General features: G+C 39.8%; 1 protein-coding gene across 4 annotated transcripts in view; it reads left to right on the top strand.

Annotated features, from left to right (window-relative positions):
* Window positions 1-20,694, top strand: part of LOC106880631 (E3 ubiquitin-protein ligase SH3RF3) — a 95,356-nt gene that overhangs the window by 15,000 nt on the left and 59,662 nt on the right. For 2 of the 4 annotated variants that reach the window (XM_014930664.3, XM_089365019.1), the window contains exon 1: window positions 19,675-20,041. The exons of the other annotated variants lie outside the window; for them this stretch is intronic. The gene's annotated coding sequence lies outside the window, so the exon portion shown is untranslated. Of the gene's footprint in view, window positions 1-19,674; window positions 20,042-20,694 lie in introns of those variants that run through there. 4 annotated transcript variants of the gene reach the window in all.

A 20,694-nucleotide genomic window follows, 5' to 3' on the forward strand; every position in this document is an offset into this window, starting at 1 on the left:
GATATGAAGATAAGGAAAGCCCGTGGCCTGTCAGGAATTACTGCTAAGATGCTTCAAATATTTGGTGGAGTGGGACACAGCCTAATCACCCATATAGCCAATAATGTCAAGGAAGGTATCATACCTAATGGCTGGTATAGCAGTATTAAAGTCAACTCTTACAAAGGTAAGGGAGATGCCATAAACAGAAGTAATTACAGAGGTATCAAATTGCTGAACCAGGTGATGAAAGTTACAGAAAGGGTCATTGTTCAACTAATTAGGAAGATAGTAAGTCCAGATGAAATGCTGTTTGGTTTTGTATCAAGGAGAACCATTACTGATGCTATTTTCTCAGTAAGTCAACTGCATGAGAAACATTTAACCAAAAATAAACTGCAGCTATTTTTATGATTCTTCAGATTAATTCTTGGTGTTTTAGTTTTAAGAGGTTTGGTATGCACACCATGATCCTTCAGAGTTGATGTGGTCCAATGTAAACCTTGAAGTTATCTTACAATCCAATCCCTTAAGTGTAAGTTTTCCATTATGATTGAACTTAAACCTATATAGATTTCCAGTCTTGTCCAACCAGACTAAGGTTTCAGAAGATTTCTTGAGTTCCTCAATGAATTTAATTTTTTTTAAATGGGGTTCTATATGTATAGGGTACATTGTATACCTGTATCTATAGATTGCATTATATATGCTACAGGTATAGTGCTTTTATCAAGCTTAACTAATTAAGTGAACAAATAACACTGGAATTTATTAATCATGTCACTCATTAATGTAGTTAACCTCAAAACAATATAACACTGGAAATATTTTTTCTTGAAAAAGGTTGGCAGCTGTTTGAAAAAGTTTTGATAGGATCAAATATCACGCCTGCTATCTGCCAATATACAAGCATGTTCTGTCACTCCCAACATTTATGAATGAGGTCACTAAGTTTAATGACATCTTTGGAATAAAACTACCTTTAACTGTTCTTTAATTTATATCACCCTGCTATCCATTCTTAGTGACTGACACCCATTTTACATTTCTTAGATGTTGGTAATTCTGATTAGAAATTTCACTTGTTAATGATATGTTGATTAACTAACATGTCACTACTTGCATGTTTATTTGGTTGAGTTGTGTAACAGATGTGATTTTATGGATGTTGTGCATACTATATACTTGACAATACTATACTTACATCAAAATAAAGACTCTTAATGAAACAGATGTAGTAAAAGTAGGTACCCCATTCAGCTGCTCCAGCATGACCGCAGCCACTTGGCTGAAACCCATAAATAAATATATATATATATATATATATATATATATATATATATATATATATATAGATAGATAGATAGATAGATAGATATATTAGTTTCAAATTTTGGCACAAGACCAAGAATTTTGGGGGAGGAGTTAAGTTGATTTCAGCAACCCCAGTGCTTAACAGGTACTTATTTTATTGACCTTGAAAGAATGAAAGGCAAATTTGAACTCAGCAGAATTTTAACTCAGAACATAAAGACAGACGAAATGCCACTACATATTTTGAATTTAGATATATATTAACAGTTGTTCAGTCATCGTCGAATTTGGCAGACAGACAAACTTTCATCATGTATTTATGTATTAAAGTTATGCAAACATGCAAAATTAATACCACAGCTGCTTCAAATTTATATAGCACCAAAATGTCCTTTTTTGTTGAATGTTCAGATGTGGTAAGCCTATTTTTATTAAGTAGGAAATAAATTATACAAACATAAATCTTAGTATAAAAAAATGTTTTGTGTTAATCATTAAGTACAATATTCTTTACAAAGGCATTTTGATTATTTGATTCCTCAAGTTTTTCCTTGACCCTTGTAATCTTTAACCAGTAAATACGAAGTCAAGCAGTTAGCTGAACTCTACATGACACATAATGATTCGGTCATCTTTTACATCCGGCCTGTCATTGGAAATATAATTCTTTTTTGACTCTCAACCTGCCTCTTTCTTACCCATTTGTTTATCTGTCAAACAACCAATGTAAAACATTTTAATTTAACTCTAACTTATATTAGTTCTCTCACTCTCTCTCTCTCTCTCTCTCTCTCTCTCTCTCTCTCTCTCTCTCTCTCTCTCTCTCTCTCTCTCTCTCTCTCTCTCTCTCTCTCTCTCTCTTGATATTTCTCTTTCCCTGCTCTTTGCTATTCCATGTAATGTAATATATAAAACTCACACTTTAACTTGCTTTAATTCTCACGTGTGTGTATATGTGTATGCATCTATTTTTGTGTATGTGTATGTGCATGGATGTGTGTGTGTGTGCATGCGTGCATGTATGTATGTGTGTGTGCATGTGTATGCATGCATGTGTATGCATGCATGTGTGTGTGTGTGTGCATTTACACATTTAGACACAAAAAAATATACAGATGTAGAAATGTAATTTTATATTATAATAATGGAAAATAGGCATAAGCTTGACTGTGGTTAAGAGGCTCGCTTTGCAACCATGCAGTTTCAAGTTCAGTCCTACTGTGCTGCGCCTTTGATCAAATATCTTCTTCTATAGCCCCAGGCCTTGTGAGTGGATTTTGGAGGATGGAAACTGTATGGATATCCATCACGTGCATGTATGTATGTGTGTGTGTGTGTGCACGTGCATATGAGTGTGTATGTGTGCAAATGGGTGTGTGTGTGTGTGTGTCATTGCGCTTATGTTTGTCCCCACCTCTGTTTGACAACAGGTGTTGGTTTGTTTATGTCCCCAAAACTTAGCAGTTTGACAAAAGAGAATGATAGAATAAGTAACAGACTTATAGAAATATAAGCCTGGAAATAATTTGTTCACCTAAACCCTTCTTGGTGATGCTTCAGCATAACTGCAGTCCAGTGACTAAAGCAACTCAAACTTTCACAGATGTTACTTGTCATAGAATGGAATGCTTTCATACATAAATCAAAACCTTCCTATGAAAATGTTAATAATTGTAACATTTGAAATGGAGTTATATGTATAAACTTAACATCCAAATACATGCAATAGACATTAAGATACATAGACTATGTCTGTCTAAAAGTATGTAAAAAAAACCTCAGATCTTAGTAAGTGCTTCTACTTGTTCATGATAACTTTATTATGCATATAATAAGTAAAGTACACTGCCAACTCAAAGCTTTGTCATCTATAGAAAGTGTGGGTAATACAAATGTCCTCTGAAAATTCATATAATTTTGCTGCAGAATCAGCTTATATACTACAGAGAATCTTATTCTGATCTGACCTGTATAAATGTATGTGTGAATGCACACATGTATCTGTGAGTGTGTGTGTGTGTATATATATATATACATAAGTCATCTAAGTCCATAAGTCAAGAAAAAGATGCACTTGTATATTTGTCAATAGAGTGGGGATGTTATCTGAAGTGTACAGTATTATAGAGCCATCACAGCTGGTCTTACCAATCTATTTCACGCTAGGGATACAACAGAGCAACAGAGTGTTAGGTAACAATGCGATTATATGACTCTATGCTTATCAGAGGTAGCCAATATGGAATGAAATATGGCTCCATGTTGGCTACTTCTGATGAGCATAGGGTTATATAATCAGATTGTTACCTAACACTCCAATGTACCCCTAGCACAAAACCGATTGGTAAAATCAGCCATGATGGATATATAATACTGTACGCTTCGGATGATATATATATATTTGAGTTAGCTTACCAATTATTTATGCTGGTAGTTAATTTATAATATATGTATGTATATATATATATATATATATATATATATATATATATATATATATATATATATGTATATGTATATATATATATATATATACATATATATATATATACATATATATATATATATATATATATATATATATATATATATATATGTATATGTATATGTATATATATATATGTATATGTATATATATATATATATATATATATATATATATATATATATATATGTATATATATATATATATCATTCCAGGGTGAAAAACTAGAGGTAGTCGATAGCTTCCGCTATCTGGGTGACCAAGTTAGTAGTGGGGGTGGGTGCGCTAAAAGTGTAGCTGCTAGAATAAGAATAGCCTGGGCAAAGTTTAGAGAGCTCTTACCCCTGCTGGCGACAAAGGGACTCTCACTCAGAGTAAAAGGCAGACTGTATGACGCATGCGTACGAACAGCCATGCTACATGGCAGTGAAACATGGGCTGTAACTGCTGAGGACATACGTAAGCTCGCAAGGAATGAAGCCAGTATGCTCCGTTGGATGTGTAATGTCAATGTGAATACCCGTCAGAGTGTAAGTATCTTGAGAGAAAAGCTGAACATTAGAAGCATCAGTTGTGGTGTGCAAGAGAGACGATTGCGCTGGTATGGACATGTGGTGAGAATGGAGGAGGATAGCTGCGTGAAAAAGTGCCACAACCTAACAGTTGAGGGAACCCGTGGAAGAGGTAGGCCCAGGAAGACCTGGGCTGAGGTGGTGAGGCAAGACCTTCGTACATTGGGCCTCACCGAGGCGATGACTACTGACTGAGACCTTTGGAAATGTGCTGTGCGTGAGAAGACCCGGCAAGCCAAGTAAGATCGTTGCCAGTGCCCCTGGACTGGCTCTTGTGCGGGTGGCACATGAGATGCACCATTTTGAGCGTGGCCATTGCCAGTACCGCCTGACTGGCTCCCGTAGGATTTTCGAGTGAGATTGTTGCCAGTGCCCCTGGACTGGCTTGTGCGGGTGGCACGTAAAAGACACCATTTCGAGCGTGGCCGTTTTCATGCGGGTGACACGTAAAAGCACCCACTACACTCTCTGAGTGGTTGGCGTTAGGAAGGGCATCCAGCTGTAGAAACTCTGCCAAATTAGATTGGAGCCTGGTGTTGCCATCCGGTTTCACCAGTCCTCAGTCAAATCGTCCAACCCATGCTAGCATGGAAAGCGGACGTTAAACGATGATGATGATGATGATGATATATATATATATATATAAAATCAAAATAAGCAACATGGAATGGTTTTTATATAATGCCATACCATACCATACTATATTCTGGTGCCTAAACATAAGTACCATATTCAATTTTTGAATCTAAATCTAAACCTATATATATATATATATATACTAGCAGAAATACCCAGCTTTGCCCAGGTTAAAGAGAATAATGAAATCTAAAAACGCTGTCTAGACTACGCAACCCTCAACTGTTAGTAGCTACGATACCATATTTCTACATTAATAACTCTCCAATCCATGCCAGCATGGAACATAGACATTAAGTGGAATGCCAGTCTCTCATCTAGGAGGGCCTTGAAATCAATGTTACCAACTGGGGACTATGTGTGTCGTAGTGATAATAAAAAGACCCAAAGGAGGTCTGCAACGAAATAATTTTACTCAACACTTTGCAAGTGAATCAGTGGAGGCAAAGATGCGTCTCATTTACTTGACAATTTATGCACCACATTGCAGAAATCACAATGTAAGTATACTGTTGAATTACAAATAATGCTCATCTGTTATGTTCGGGTTAAAATTTCATCAACATCAAAAATATATGAATTTTCATGGGAGTTATGGCCGTTATACATAGAATATAATTTCCAAATTTCATAAAGATCCGTTCAGTACTTTTGACGTAGTTTTGGATAAGAAAACAAATGACTAATGTGTGTGTTTGTGTGCATGTGTTTGTGTGTGATGGGTGTATATATGTATAGATATGTGTATGCATGTATATATGTGTAGATATTACATGTACATCTATATATATATATATATATACATCTACACATGTGTATACATATACATGTATGCATATAGATCTATATCTATATATATATATCTATGCATATACGTGTACATATACATGTATATGTATACATATACATCTCTTTCTCTCTCTTTCTCTCTCTCTCTGAAAGTATCTGTCATTACAGTATCGAAATGTGATTGTTTCAGTTAGTAGAATAGTTTCATTTTTAAAGTGAAAGTATTTGACATGAGTGTTTTTGTTTCACTTTTGACACGTAATACTTAAATAGTGGAGGAGATATTATGTTGCCGTGTGCTCGAACTCTGCAAGAAGTTAAAAATTTTTTTGACTAAAACACAACTGGAACCCTAAGTAAGGCATCTGTAAAATTTGAATGAAATTGGTTGCATAGTTCTCGAGTTTTAGGGATTCACACACACAGACAGACAGACACACATTCTCATTTTTATATATATAGATATATACTTTATTTAAAAGCAGCAGAAATATAACAAAAAAAGTGTTACTCTGAGTTTCACGTTCCCGTTCATCGGACAAAACTGTCCGATGAACGGGAACGTGAGACTCAGAGTAACAGTTTTTTTGTTATATTTCTGCTGCTTTTAAATAAAGCATATTACTCTAGCTCTGGTATTTGAGTACTCTTTTTTCCACCTTGTTGCACATTTCATGTGCTTACTCCGGTATATATATATATATATATATATATATATATATATATATATATATACAGGGTGGCCCAAAGTAGGTTTACAGTTATCACATAGGCACTTCAAATTTCTTTTAAAATGTTTTATTACATTTAAATTTCTATCTTGAAAACTGAAAAGGGTCTTGACAAAATTAACTAAATTATCATAGAATAATGGTTTCATATTTTTTTATAATTAAGATCTAAATTGTTAATATATGAATGCAAAAGCGATAGTTGAATAACTGTAAACCTACTTTTGGGCCAACACACACACACATACATATATACAATAGCTTCTTTCAGTTGATGTTTACCAAATCCACTCACAAGACTTTGGTTAGCCCAATTCTAAAGTAGAAAACACTTGCCCAAGATACCGTGCAGTGGAACTGAACCTGGAAATTTGTGGTTCAAAAGCAAGCTTCTTACCATACATTTGGCTCCTCTCATACACAGCTTCCCTCTTGAGTCTTTTGCATTTCAGTTTTTGTGTATACTCACATTACACACCCAGTGAAGCTTGCTCACTTCATTTCTTTTTACTCATTGCAAATTCTCTGCATTCAAGTCCTACAACTCACTAATATCACACATTGTATACAAGTATCATAAAACAGCTCTTCACTCAGAAGATGAGTCTTGTTACAAATAAAGATAGTGGCTACCTGAAATTTTTCTCACCCATTCTTATTCTGGCTATTATGCTTTCAGAGGACCATACACATACATGCGTGCATGCACACACACAGACACACACACAGAGAGGTGGGGGAGAAGAGCTAATTAGGACACTTAGGTAACAGAAACTATTGAACTTCTAGAAAATTATCTGGGCATTTGAGTGAGTCTTTTTCCTAGGTACTCTTTGTGTTGAATGACCCTCTGCATCTAGTACATATGATGAAAGGAATAAATTGTGTATATATTTATAAATGTTTGTCTACCAGAAACATGATTATGCCCAGAGTAAAACAATATACATGATCTGATCAATAAGTATCTGGACCGTTGCCATAGTAACAAAGCTAAAGTACACAGAGTGAAACTGCTAGGCACAGATTGACTTTGAACTCTACTGTGCATGTGGACTAAGTTTTAACATTCTTGCTCACTTTTGCTGTTTACAGCAGTGCTTGGAAGAAATGTGTGTAGCATGTGTTCGTCACATTGACCATAACAGACAAAGTTCAGCAGAGAATCTGCATCCAATTTTGCCAAAAGCTTGGCAATACCTGCTCAGAGACTTATGCAAAGTTTTCATCATTCTTGACACAACCAAGGAAGTCTTGCGCAACTGAAATCTGAGTGTCATTTTGGTCAGCCAAAAGCAGTTTTGCCACAAACTTGGTAGACATGTGTTTCATACCCAAATCTTCAGTGATAATGGACAGAACTGAACTGTAACTAATCTGCACATCCTCTGATAATTCACAGATGGTGATTCGACGATTTCCCCTCACAGCTGCACGCACATCTGCAATGTTTTTCTCAGTTCTGTTGGTTGTGGGTCTCCTAGAACGTCCGACACTATCGACATTTTTTCAGTCATCTTGAAAACGTCTGAACCACTCGTACAGTTGTGTGTGGCTCATACACACCTCTCCATACACTTTCTGCAACTTTGCGTAGGCCTCTGAGCAGGTATCACCATGGCAACTTTCTCTCAATGCAATGATCACATGCTACACACGTTCCTTCCATGCACTGCTGTAAACAGTGGAAGTGAGCTAGAATGTTAAAACACAGTGTGCATTCACAGCAGAGTCTAAGGTCAATGTGTGCCAAGCAGCTTCACTGTGCATGCTTTAGCCTCGTTACTATGGCAACAGTCCGGATACTTATTGATCAAACCTCATATGTAGACCTTGACTGAATTTTAATGTATTTTGCTTACATTATAAATAGATAAATATATACATGCAATCACTTTTGTAGATACAAACACACACACACACATGCTCATCATCATCATCATCATCATCATCATCATCATCATCATCATCATCATCATCATCATCATCATCAATTATACAACTATTTTTCTATACTTCCATGAATTGTTCATATCTTCTCCAACTCACAATCATTTCTTCACAGCATTCTATCATAGTCTCCTTTGTAAAGTTCAGCTTCTTGTGACAAGCCTTTGCCATCACAACTTGTCTCTTTTTAGTCTATTTTCTTCTTTGGATTTTTCCACATGAATCTCCTATCATTTCTTTATCCACCAGTCATAATCGATACATATTACTTGTCAATACTAGCATATCTACCACAGTTGAACACTACAATTCATTTCCCTTACACCTCTTTCAGCTCAACTACGAGGAGGTACCCAAAAGTAACAAGAAACGTTCTCTATGGAACAAACCAGTTGCAGTTTAGGCTTTCGCCACTAGAAGTCACTTGATGTGACCCTCAGGCATCAGTCTGCTGAACAGTGGCAGTGTGTGAAATGGTACTGCCACATGACGCATATTTGTTTTGCAATGCTTCTTCCTTGTTAGTTGATTTTTGTAGTGGCTGAAATGAAGGAACAGTGTACTTCTGTGAAATTCTGTTTTCTGCTGGGGAAAACGGTGGTCAAAACAGTTCTCATGCTTCAAACAGCTTACAAGGATGCTGCCATGAGCAAAACACAAGTTTACCAGTGGTTTTCATACTTTAAGAATGGTCACTTGTCACTTGAGGACCAACCTCGTTCAAGGCGACTGTTAATCTCTTAAATGAATAAAAACATTGTGAAAGTTCATGAACTGATCTCAAAGGACTGTCACCAAACAACTGACGAACTTGTTAATATGACTGGTGTGTCCTGAAGCTCCTGCCAACGAACTTTTAGCAAGGATTGCAAATGAAAAGAGTTGCAGCAAAATTTGTGCCTTGCTTGCTCATGAAAGATCAAAAGCAGTCATGACTGAATGTATGTTGTGAACTGAAAGAACAGTTGGAGTTGATCCAAGCCTATTTTCAAGGTCATCACTGGTGATTAAAGCTGACACTGCAGAATTTGCAGATGTGGAAGAGGTGAAGGAAAAAATGACAGAGGCATTAAAAGGCATCAATTTACAAGAGTTCCAGCACTACTTTGCAAAGTGGAAAATATGCTTGGACCAGTGCATTGCTTCAAATGGAGAATACTTTGAAGGTGATAAAAGTGTAAACATGTAAAATGCAGAGTAGATAAAACAGGGGACAATTGATGATGGGGTTTTCTTTATGTTGCCTGTCTTGTTTCTCTATTTGTTTCTTTCATTGTTCAAAAACAAGTTTGTTTTCTATGTTTTTGTTTTTCTATGGTCTCGCTTTTCATTTTGCTCATGTTTTTTTGATGTCCTGTACCCATATATGCATGTATCATCATCATCATCGTTTAACGTCTGCTTTCCATGCTAGCATGTGGTGAAACCGGATGGCAACACCAGCCTCCAATCTGATTTGGCAGAGTTTCTACAGCTGGATGCCCTTCCTAACGCCAACCACTCAGAGAGTGTAGTGGGTGCTTTTACGTGTCACCCGCACGAAGGCCAGTCAGGTGGTACTGGCCACGGCCACGCTCAAAATGGTGTATTTTATGTGCCACCCGCACAAGAGCCAGTCGAGGGGCACTGGCAACGATCTCGCTCGAAAATTCTACGAAAGCCAGTCAGGCGGTACTGGCAACGGCCACGCTCAAAATGGTGTGTTTTATGTGCCACCCGCACAAGAGCCAGTCCAGGGGCACTGGCAACGATCTCGCTCGAAAATCCTTACACATGTCACGGGCACAAGTGCCAGGAAGGCGACGCTGGGCACAGGTGCCAGGAAGGCGACGCTGGGCACAGGTGCCAGGAAGGCGACGCTGGGCACAGGTGCTATCCCAATTTCGCTATTCACTTGCCCCAATAAGTCTGAGTTTAGTGTATATATACATATATATGTAAGTATGTATGTATATATATGTATATATGCATATATATATATATTATTTATCATCATCATCATCATCATCGTTTAACGTCCGCTTTCCATGCTAGCATGGGTTGGACAATTTGACTGAGGACTGGTGAAACCGGATGGCAACACCAGGCTCCAGTCTGATTTGGCAGAGTTTCTACAGCTGGATGCCCTTCCTAACGCCAACCACTCAGAGAGTGTAGTGGGTGCTTTTACGTGTCACCCGCACGAAAACGGCCACGCTCGAAATGGTGTCTTTTATGTGCCACCCGCACAAGCCAGTCCAGGGGCACTGGCAACGATCTCGCTCGAAAATCCTACAGGAGCCAGTCAGGCGGTACTGGCAACGGCCACGCTCAAAATGGTGCATCTCATGTGCCAACCGCACAAGAACCAGTCCAGGGGCACTGGCAACGATCTTACTTGGCTTGCCGGGTCTTCTCACGCACAGCCCATTTCCAAAGGTCTCGGTCCGTAGTCATCGCCTCGGTGAGGCCCAATGTACGAAGGTCTTGCCTCACCACCTCAGCCCAGGTCTTCCTGGGCCTACCTCTTCCACGGGTTCCCTCAACTGTTAGGGTGTGGCACTTTTTCACGCAGCTATCCTCCTCCATTCTCACCACATGTCCATACCAGCGCAATCGTCTCTCTTGCACGCCACAACTGATGCTTCTAATGTTCAGCTTTTCTCTCAAGATACTTACACTCTGACGGGTATTCACATTGACATTACACATCCAACGGAGCATACTGGCTTCATTCCTTGCGAGCTTACGTATGTCCTCAGCAGTTACAGCCCATGTTTCACTGCCATGTAGCATGGTTGTTCGTACGCATGCGTCATACAGTCTGCCTTTTACTCTGAGTGAGAGTCCCTTTGTCGCCAGCAGGGGTAAGAGCTCTCTAAACTTTGCCCAGGCTATTCTTATTCTAGCAGCTACACTTTCAGCGCACCCACCCCCACTACTAACTTGGTCGCCCAGATAGCAGAAGCTATCGACTACCTCTAGTTTTTCACCCTGGAATGAGATAGAAGTTGTTTCCTGTTTGTTTGCAGTCTTTATTGCACCTGAACATCTGCCACAAACAAAAACTAACTTGCTAGTTAACCTGCCTTTGATGTTGCTGCACCTCTTATGTGTCCATAGCTTGCACCGGGTACATCTTATAGAGTTACTACCTACTCCTTTTCTACATACTGAGCAGGGCCATCTACCTGAAGGGGTTTGTGTTTTATCTACCTTCCTACTTATTAGGATTTTGGTTTTAGCTAGGTTGACTCTAAGGCCCTTCAATTCTAGACCTTGCTTCCACACCTGAAACTTCTCCTCTAGTTCTGATAGTGACTCCGCAATTAGGGCAAGGTCATCAGCATAGAGGAGCTCCCAGGGGCAACCTGTCTTGAACTCCTCTGTGATTGCCTGGAGGACTATGGTAAATAATAGGGGGCTGAGGACGGAACCTTGGTGGACCCCTACCTCTACCCGGAATTCATTGCTGTACTCATTTCCAACCCTCACCTTACTGGCAGCATCTCTGTACATGGCTCGCACAGCTCTCACTAACCATACTTCTATCCCAAGTTTCCTCATTGACCACCAGATAAGGGATCGGGGGACCCTGTCAAAGGCTTTCTCCATGTCAACGAAAGCCAGGTACAGAGGTTTATCCTTAGCTAGGTATTTCTCTTGCAACTGTCTCACTAGAAATAAGGCATCAGTAGTGCTTTTACCTGGCACGAACCCAAACTGCATCTCATCTAAATTGATTCGCTCCCTAATTAGTTGGGCTATGACCCTCTCTGTAACTTTCATAACCTGATCTAACAGCTTGATGCCTCTGTAATTATTTGTATCTAAAGCGTCCCCTTTACCTTTGTAGCAGTTGACTATGATGCTGCTACACCAGTCATAGGGTATGACTCCTTCGTGTATCACCTGGTTCGTAATATGGGTGACTAGGCTATAGCCAACACTGCCAGATATTTTGAGCATCTCTGCAGTGATTCCTGATGGGCCGGGGGCTTTCCCGGTCTTCATACTCTTAATTGCTTTATCTACCCTGGTACTATCAACTCGGATAGCTGGTCCCTCTATTGGGTCGACATAAGGCAGGCTCTCTTTCTCCCATTCATTCTCTTTATTAAGCAATCTATCGTAGTGGCATCTCCAGACCTCTTTCTTTGCATCCTCATTTAATGCAAGCGTACCATCATCCATGCGAACACATTTCTCTCCTACAACATCACTATTCTCTCTCCTACACTGTCTTGCAACACGAAATACCTCGAGTCTTTGGTCCTCACGGCGCAGAACATTGGCAAATCTTTCCTTATCTGCTTCCCCTCTGGCTAAATAAACCTGTCGCCTAGCCTCCCTTCTGGCACATTGGTACAATTCCCTGCTACGACCGTTCTTCCAGTCCTTCCAAGCCTGTTTCTTTTGTCTAATAGCCCTGTCTACCTCCTTGTTCCACCACCACGTTACTCTGGGTTGGGAGGGGACCTTACACCACCCACAAATCTGGTCGGTGGCTTTCAACAGGTTGTCCCGCAGAAATCTCCAATTGTCTTCCACGTTGTATGATGCTATATCCCCTTCTATTTCGTTAAATGCTTCAAGTAACTTGTCTCTAAGTCTCTGTCCGTTTGCAGGGTCTTTAAGCTTCCACACCCTTCTTCTCCAAGCCTGTCTAATTCTGGGCACCCATTTTGCCTTGATCCCAAAGTCGCTAACTACTAATCTATGTTGTGGGGTACATTCTTCGCCAGGGTAGGTTTTGGCATTTATAAGCCGCCCTCTTTCCCTATTTCTGGCGAGGATGTAGTCGATTTGGCTAGAGTGTCTGCCGGAGCGGTAGGTGACTAGGTGACTGGCAGGTTTCCTGAAGTTGGTATTGCAGACCATAAGATTGGTTGCATCACAGAACTCCAGCAGTCTGGTTCCCTCCTCGTTGCGGGAACCGAAGCCATAGCCTCCATGTATGCCATGGAAGCCCCCAGCACGACGTCCGACATGACCGTTGAAGTCTCCAGCCACAAAGAGAAGGTCCCTGTCACTCGTCGACGAGGTAGTTTGCAAGAGGGTGTCATAGAATTGGTCTTTCAGACCATCTGGTAGCCCAGGTTGAGGTGCATAGGCTGAGATGACAGTAGCTAATCTATGATGAAGCACTAGTCTGATCTTAAGTACTCTGTCACTTACTCTAACGACCTCGATTACCTTATCCACCCATTTCTCCGCTAGAAGTATTCCTACGCCCCCGACCCCGTCAGTGTTCCCTGCCCAGAAAATCTTGTACCTGTGTTCTTTGCCTGTGAGGAACCTTGCAGAACCTCCTCTCCATCTTACTTCCTGGATGCAGCACATATCTACGCATCTCCGTTCAAGCATCTCAACAATTTCACCAGATCTACCTTTCAGCGTGCCGACGTTGAGAGTGCCAATCCTAACAGTATGGGTGTTGGGGGTGTGGGCCTGTAGCCTGGGAAGGGGAAAAGCAGTGTCGTGTACCTGAAAAGAAAACTTGCAATTGGAAGAATTCATAAGCAAAACAGTACCTACAACCTGCAAACATTTCTCAACCTTAATGCGCTACCCAAAGGTAGGGGAGAGGATGGCCAAGGCCACTAGATGGGTTCCGGGAGACAGCCGAGGTTGACAGGATGACAGAGGGATGAACTTCCGGTGGAGGGGGCGGGATGACAGAGGAATGAACTTCCGGTGGAGGGGGTGGGATGACAGAGAAATGAACTTCCGGTGAAGGGGGTGGGATGGCAGAGGAATGAACTTCCGGTGGAGGGGCGGGATGACAGAGGAATGAACTTCCGGTGGAGGGGGTGGGATGACAGAGGAATGAACTTCCGGTGGAGGGGGTGGGATGACAGAGGAATGAACTTCCGGTGGAGGGGGTGGGATGACAGAGGAATGAACTTCCGGTGGAGGGGGTGGGATGACAGAGGAATGAACTTCCGGTGGAGGGGGTGGGAGGGCGGGTTACCGCCAGCGAGTAGATAGGGCTCTTAATTGTAGATTTTAAATATTTGAGAGACAACAATGCATAAATCGTAATTTTTAAAAGAGCAATGAATTCTGGGTGATTAGAATATAACGTAGCATGAATTTAGGAAGCTTAGAAAATGAATAAGCATGAATTTAAGACAACAACTGAATTCAATTGAATTTCATGGAGAGAAACAAGATAAATAATAGGGGGCAAAACTAAAGCGCGAAGGTATTATGAGATGTTTGAGGCCGTAAATAAATAAAAAATCTCTATCTTATCTGCATCTTGGGTATTTCGTCGTAGTATGTCAGCGAGATAATTTAGAATGGGTTTCTCATTTATATATAGCCAGAACCTGAAGACCTTAAGGAAAAACTACGAAGGAGAGAGAGAGGATGGAGGGGTAGACAGAGGCATGGCGGGAGAAAAGATCATCATCATCATCATCATATATATATATAAAGAGAGAGAGAGAGAGAGAGGGGGGACCAGTCAAGCAGCACATCACGCTGTAATTCTTGGGCTGAGAAATCAACACTTAAAAGCCATAATTTTAAGGAGCGATAAGAATTTTTGAATAAAGGAAAATGGGTAGTGGTGGGTAGGTACCGCCAGCGAGTAGATAGGGCTCTTAATTGTAGATTTTAAATATTTGAGAGACAACAATGCATAAATCGTAATTTTTAAAAGAGCAATGAATTCTGGGTGATTAGAATATAACGTAGCATGAATTTAGGAAGCTTAGAAAATGAATAAGCATGAATTTAAGACAACAACTGAATTCAATTGAATTTCATGGAGAGAAACAAGATAAATAATAGGGGGCAAAACTAAAGCGCGAAGGTATTATGAGATGTTTGAGGCCGTAAATAAATAAAAAATCTCTATCTTATCTGCATCTTGGGTATTTCGTCGTAGTATGTCAGCGAGATAATTTAGAATGGGTTTCTCATTTATATATAGCCAGAACCTGAAGACCTTAAGGAAAAACTACGAAGGAGAGAGAGAGGATGGAGGGGTAGACAGAGGCATGGCGGGAGAAAAGATCATCATCATCATCATCATATATATATATAAAGAGAGAGAGAGAGAGAGAGAGGGGGGACCAGTCAAGCAGCACATCACGCTGTAATTCTTGGGCTGAGAAATCAACACTTAAAAGCCATAATTTTAAGGAGCGATAAGAATTTTTGAATAAAGGAAAATGGGTAGTGGTGGGTAGGTACCGCCAGCGAGTAGATAGGGCTCTTAATTGTAGATTTATATTATATATATATATATATATATATATATATATATATATATATATATATATTATTTATATTATATATATATATATATATATATATATATGTATATATTTGTGTGTGTGTCTGTGTTTATTCCCCAACACCATCACTTGACAACCGATACTGGTGTGTTTAGGTCCCCATAATCTAGTGGTTCAGCAAAAGAGGCCATTAGAATAAGTATTAGGCTTACAAAGAATAAGTCCTGGGATCAATTTCTTCGACTAAAACCCTTTAAGGCGGTACTCTAGCATGGTTGCAGTTAAATGTCCGAAAAAAGTAAAAGAATAAAAGAATATATATAAATATTTCGCTTTGGCATTGTGAAACAAATAACCTGGCGTAGAACTCAATATACATATGCTTCAGAACATAATAGTTCAACTTCTTTACTTGTACAAGTAAGGATTCTTTTGCATTCTTAGCATACCAAGTAATATAGTTTTCCCTGTCTGAATACAATCCTCACAACTTATCAATCCCAACCCTCCTTGCTTTCCTTTAAAGCATACCAAGACATCACATTTTGGATGGAATGCACTGTGTATTGTTAATAGTTTTCTTGTTTTCTTATCCAAGGATTGTAATTCTTCTGTTCTCCATTGTTACACTCCTATATTCAAGGGAGCAACTGCCCATGAGTTTATTGCTTGGGACTTATTCCTCCAATTCAGTTTAGTTTTCAAAATTAATTTCAGCCTTCCATACTATGCCTGAGAGAATTCATTTGACTTTCCATCAATTCACCAACTTCCATTACACCCAGATTCCTTTATCCTTCTTTGTCTATTCTCTTCATTATCTCTTCCATGGACAACTTCACACCATCTACTTGTTGGACTTTACCTCTTTTTAGAGTCACCACACCAGGACATCAACAACAAGCAAAATATAAATATATATATATATATATCATCATCATCATCATCGTTTAACGTCCGCCTTCCATGCTAGCATGGGTTGGATGATTTGACTGAGGACTGGCGAACCAGATGGCTGCACCAGGCTCCAATCTGATCCGGCAGAATTTCTACTGCTGGATGCCCTTCCTAACACCAACCACTCCGAGAGTGTAGTGGGTGCTTTTACATGCCACCGGCACGAAGGCCAGTCAGGCGGTACTGGCAACGGCCACACTCAAAATGGTGTCTTTTACGTGCCACCTGCAAAGGAGCCAGTCCAGTGGCACTGGCAACGATCTCGCTCAAACGGTTTTTCATGTGCCAGTAAGGCGATGCTGGTAACAATCACGCTCAAATGGTGCTATTTACGTGCCACTGGAATGGAAGTCAGACAGCTGCTCTGGCAATGATCATGCACGGACGGTGCTCTTAGCACTCTACTGGCACAATTGCCAGTCATCGAATTTAGTTCAATCACAATTTCGATTTCACTTGCCCCAACAGGTCTTCGCAAGCCGAGTTTAGTGTCCAATGAAGGAGAGGTTGGCATGGGTGCCAGTCGTCGAATTTGGATCGATTTCATTTGCCTCAACAGGTCTTCGCAAACAGAGTTTAGTGTCCAATGAAGGAAAGGTACACATAAGTGGGCTGGCTACACCCCTGGCAGAAGCTTCGGATTATGGTCTCACTTGGCTTGCTGAGTCTTCTCACATACTGCATATTTCCAAAGGTCTCAGTTACAAGTCATTGCCTCGGTGAGGCCTAATGTTCGAAGGTTGTGCTTCACCACCTCATCCCAGGTCTTCCTGAGTCTACCTCTTCGACAGGTTCCCTCAACTGCTAGGGTGTGACACTTTTTCACACAGCTATCCTCATCCATTCTCACCACATGACCATACCAGCGCAATCGTCTCTCTTGCATACCACAACTGATGCTTCTTAGGTCAAACTTTTCTCTCAAGGTACTTACACTCTGTCAAGTATGCACACTTACATTACACATCCATCGGAGCACACTGGCTTCATTCCTTGCGAGCTTACGCGTGTCCTCAGCAGTCACAGCCCATGTTTCACTGCCATGTAGCATGGCTGTTTGTACACATGCGTCATACAGTCTGCCTTTTACTCTGAGTGAGAGGCCTTTTGTCACCAGCAGAGGTAAGAGCTCTCTGAATTTTGCCCAGGCTATTCTTATTCTAGCAGCTACACTTTCAGCGCACCCTCCTCCACTACTAACTTGGTCACCTAGATAACGGAAGCTATCAACTATTTCTTGTTTTTCTCCCTGGAATGTGACAGTTGTTTTTTCCACATTTTCAGTGTTTATTCCACCTGAACATCTGCTACATACAAAAACTAACTTCCTAGTTAACCTGCCTTTGATATTGCTGCACCTCTTATGTGTCCATAGCTTGCACTGGGTACATCTTATGGAGTTTCTACCTACGCCTTTTCTACAGATTGAGCAGGGCCATCTACCTGCAAGGGTTTGTATTTTGTCTACCTTCCTACTTATTAGGACTTTGGTTTTAGCTAGGTTGACTCTAAGGCCCTTCAATTCTAGTCCTTGCTTCCACACCTGAAACTTCTCCTCTAGTTATGATAGTGACTCAACAATTAGCGCAAGGTCATCAGCATAGACGAGCTCCCAGGGGCATCCTGTCTTGAATTCCTCTGTTATTGCCTGGAGGACTATTATAAATAGGAGGGGGCTGAGGACTGATCCTTGGTGGACCCCTACCTCAATCCAGAATTCTTCACTGTACTTGTTGCCAAACCTCATCTTACTGACAGCATCCCTGTACATGGCTCGCACAGCTCTCACTAACCATACATCTATCCCTAGTTTCCTCATTGACCACCAGATAAGGGATATATATATATATATATATATATATATATATATATATATATATATATATATATATATATATATACATACATACATACATACATACATACATATATATATATATATATATACATACATACATACATACATACATACATATATATATATATATATATATATATATATATGCATACATACATACATATATATACCACAGCACAAAAGCAATGTAGTGCTTCTAGTAATTAATTCATGTTGCAACGATTAACTGCTATACAAATTGGGGTAGGCTAATTTAGATGCATCTGAGTTCATGTGCAATATAAATATATATGTCACTATGCTTTGCAGTCAGGAAAAAAAAATAGTTAATCGATCCCTGATGAAGTAGTTAAAAAAGCTGAAACTAATCCTTTTTCTGGTCAGTGTGGAAAACGTGGCTTAACCAAAATATCTACATCTCACAGTGAGGCTAAATGTGTTTACTAAAAATACATGCTGTAAATCAACCTTACACCTCTCTCTATCTCCCTTTCTATATATATATATATATATATATATATATATATTGTTGTATTTCGGGACGGTAATTTTTTTTTTTGCCAAATAAACACACGCACTATATATTCGTTCCTCACTCATTTATTACTGTTCTTATTTTTAACTCATGTCCATTGCCCGGAAATCTTTCGTCACACATCTGTGACCTCTTCAACGACTCTTTCCGTCCTCGTGTGTGCTCCTGCTCCGCTTAGTCCATTCTGTTTCAACACATGGTTTCACATCGAGAATCTTGCAACACAAATTCATAAACATATATACATATAATTTTATCTCTCTCTCTCACACACACACGTGTGTGTGTGTGTATGAGACGGACAGACAGAAAGACAGAGATTCACGTAAGTGTAAACATGAGTATGAAATAACGGTACACAATACTGAAAGTGGAGTGATATAATTTATTGGATGGAAACTCAAACGTCTCAATTCGTTCGATATTTCGAGTTTCTCGTTATATATAGATATATGGATGGTGTGCATGTGTACTAATAATTGTTGATAGATGGAAAGAAGGAGAGAAAGTGAGGAAGGTAGACAGAGACATATACATCGGTAGAAAGAGAGAGAGAGTAGGTATAGTGACTACATTTCAAACATATTTCTCCCCCTTGCGCTCGCCCCACGCCTCTTACAACAACTTCCGGTGTAAACCGACATGGCTTCGAACTTTGTTCTCTTTTATCATGGTTTCTCGGCTCTGTAAAGCTATGACTTTTACTGACTTGGCTGGGTTCAACTAAGCTTCGTTTGGCTTTGCTTTGACTAGCTTGCTTGCTTAACTAGCTTGGCTTAGATTAGAGCTTGTCTAGCTTGTTTGGCTTGATTAGCTTTTAACTTGGCTTAGCTTAGCTTGGCTAGCTTGTCTAGCTTGGCTGGCTTGTCTTGGCTCGACTTGACTAGCTTGGTTCCACGACAAATATATTCATAGACGGAAAACACATGTACACGCGGAAAAAGTCTTTGTTCTTAAACCCCTGTCGGCATACCAACGGGACAATCAAACATCGTTTATCGAAGAGGTGTGTTTGCAATTTTGATCATTTATCTTTCTAGACCTTACGAAAGTTGCAAATCTCTCACACACACTCACTCTCTGTATCTGTCCTCTGTCGGCTTTCCTATTCGTCTCCTTTTCTCTGTCACTCATCTTCTATTTATTTGTTCGACTTTGTTTATCTATGTGTAGTTATTGCTACTTAGCCCTAGGTCAGCATTGATCCAATAGAACTATAATCTAAGTCGTTCGAATCACGACTATACAATATCTAGTGTATAATATATATAATATAACTTTGTATATAGTTTATCTAGTTGTTTAGTTCCATTTCAGGCTCTGACCGAGCAGACTTACGATCAAGGGCGTTCCAGCCGTGACTATACTGTCTTTTATTCATTTAATCTTTCTAATGTTTTTTCTGCATGAAAATGGGTAGTGGTGGTTTTTAGAGAAATTTGTCTACTATTTTCAGCAAACTGAGCAACTGTTTAGAGCCCCCGTCGCTCTCTAGCTTGTGTGTGTATTACGGTACCCAATGTGCCCTTCATATTTTAAGACAGTGTGATCTGGAGGGAGATTCCCTCGCTATTTCTAGCGACTTGAGTGACTCATATATAGTATTATACACACACACACACAAATATATATTAAATTGTAGTCCTTTGGATCGCATTA

The sequence above is a fragment of the Octopus bimaculoides genome, chromosome Z (genome assembly GCF_046866305.1).
Source record: "Octopus bimaculoides isolate indiv1 chromosome Z, ASM4686630v1, whole genome shotgun sequence".
NCBI lineage: Eukaryota > Metazoa > Mollusca > Cephalopoda > Octopoda > Octopodidae > Octopus > Octopus bimaculoides.